This window comes from Octodon degus, unplaced genomic scaffold (assembly GCF_000260255.1).
Source record: "Octodon degus isolate 3935 unplaced genomic scaffold, OctDeg1.0 scaffold00440, whole genome shotgun sequence".
NCBI lineage: Eukaryota > Metazoa > Chordata > Mammalia > Rodentia > Octodontidae > Octodon > Octodon degus.
In genome coordinates this window covers 246259-247406 of record NW_004525016.1, presented here as the reverse complement: position 1 = coordinate 247406, position 1148 = coordinate 246259, and the positions used below count along the sequence as shown (strand labels likewise).

Genomic DNA, 1148 nt, shown 5'->3' with positions numbered 1-1148 from the left:
TAAGATTAGAAAAATTATGGTTTTATATTTAGATAAAACAGTTCTTACATTTTTTGGTTTGGAATACACACATCGAAAAGATGTTACATAGATCTTATAATGTAGATCATAGTCACAGAAAAATAAAATAAGTTATCAGGTGGCACAGAAACTTTTTCATGTTTTTCCTTAGCATGCAAGTCAGGTAAATTAGTTCTTCAGCTAGTTACATTATGACATAATTCTGCTATTAATCTCAACACCACAGAATGGTGTGTATTATGCCTTATCTACCAAAAAAGTATGTCCTTGGAATTATACAAAATAACATGATGTGTCAACATATATAATTTGAATAATTCATCTAATACATTGTTACCTACAGCTTAAATGTATAACAAAAGGCTATGTGTTGAAGATCTAGTGCCCAAGATGCTGGTATTGGAAAGCATTGTACCTTTAGCATGTGGGGCGTAGTTACAAGTCTTTAGGTCACTAGGAAGGGTCCCTGAGATAGTATTGTTGGATCTTAGTCCTGTTTTTGCCTCCCAGCTGATAACATGGGCGGTTTTGCTGTGGTACATATTCCGCCATGACGTCCTCTCTCACCACAGCCAGAACTGTGTGCTACCCCATCCTACGCTGGAAGCTCCAGCACTGTAAGCTAAATAGACAACAGAGTCTATAACTGAATCATCATAATGACGGAAATCTGATGGCCTAAGCACTTTTCTCCATTATTTTGTTATTAGCATTAAATTATCTTAGAATTCAAAACTTTTATTAGTCATTGAACAAAAGCTGTTATAAAGGAAACCTTACTTTTACCAATGTAGAGAGCTCTTCCTGGTCCTCATCTTAGTCTTGGAATTTTGTATTTGTAATTCCAAGGATAAATTATTGGAAGCACATCAAGTTAATTTCAATCTACCACTTCAAGTGCAATCCAGAGTGAAAATAAAGACACTAAAGCATTTTTATAATTTTGGGGAGCCAAAGGGTCTTAAGTCCAGCCATGAAGATGGCTGTCTGGAACAAATGCCTCAACCCAGGGTTGAACCCAAGTTTTATTCAGTCATAAAGGAAGAGTGGTTTGAGGATTAATGACTTTGAATGGCAGGAAGTAGATGAGTGCATGAGCTAGTCTAGATAGGAGGACTATATTTACC

At 36.0% G+C, this 1148-nt stretch overlaps 1 pseudogene; it reads left to right on the top strand.

Moving 5' to 3' along the window:
- Window positions 1–571: 571 nt before the first annotated feature.
- The window catches only part of LOC101580752, a 42931-nt pseudogene continuing 42354 nt past the window's right edge, over window positions 572–1148 (top strand).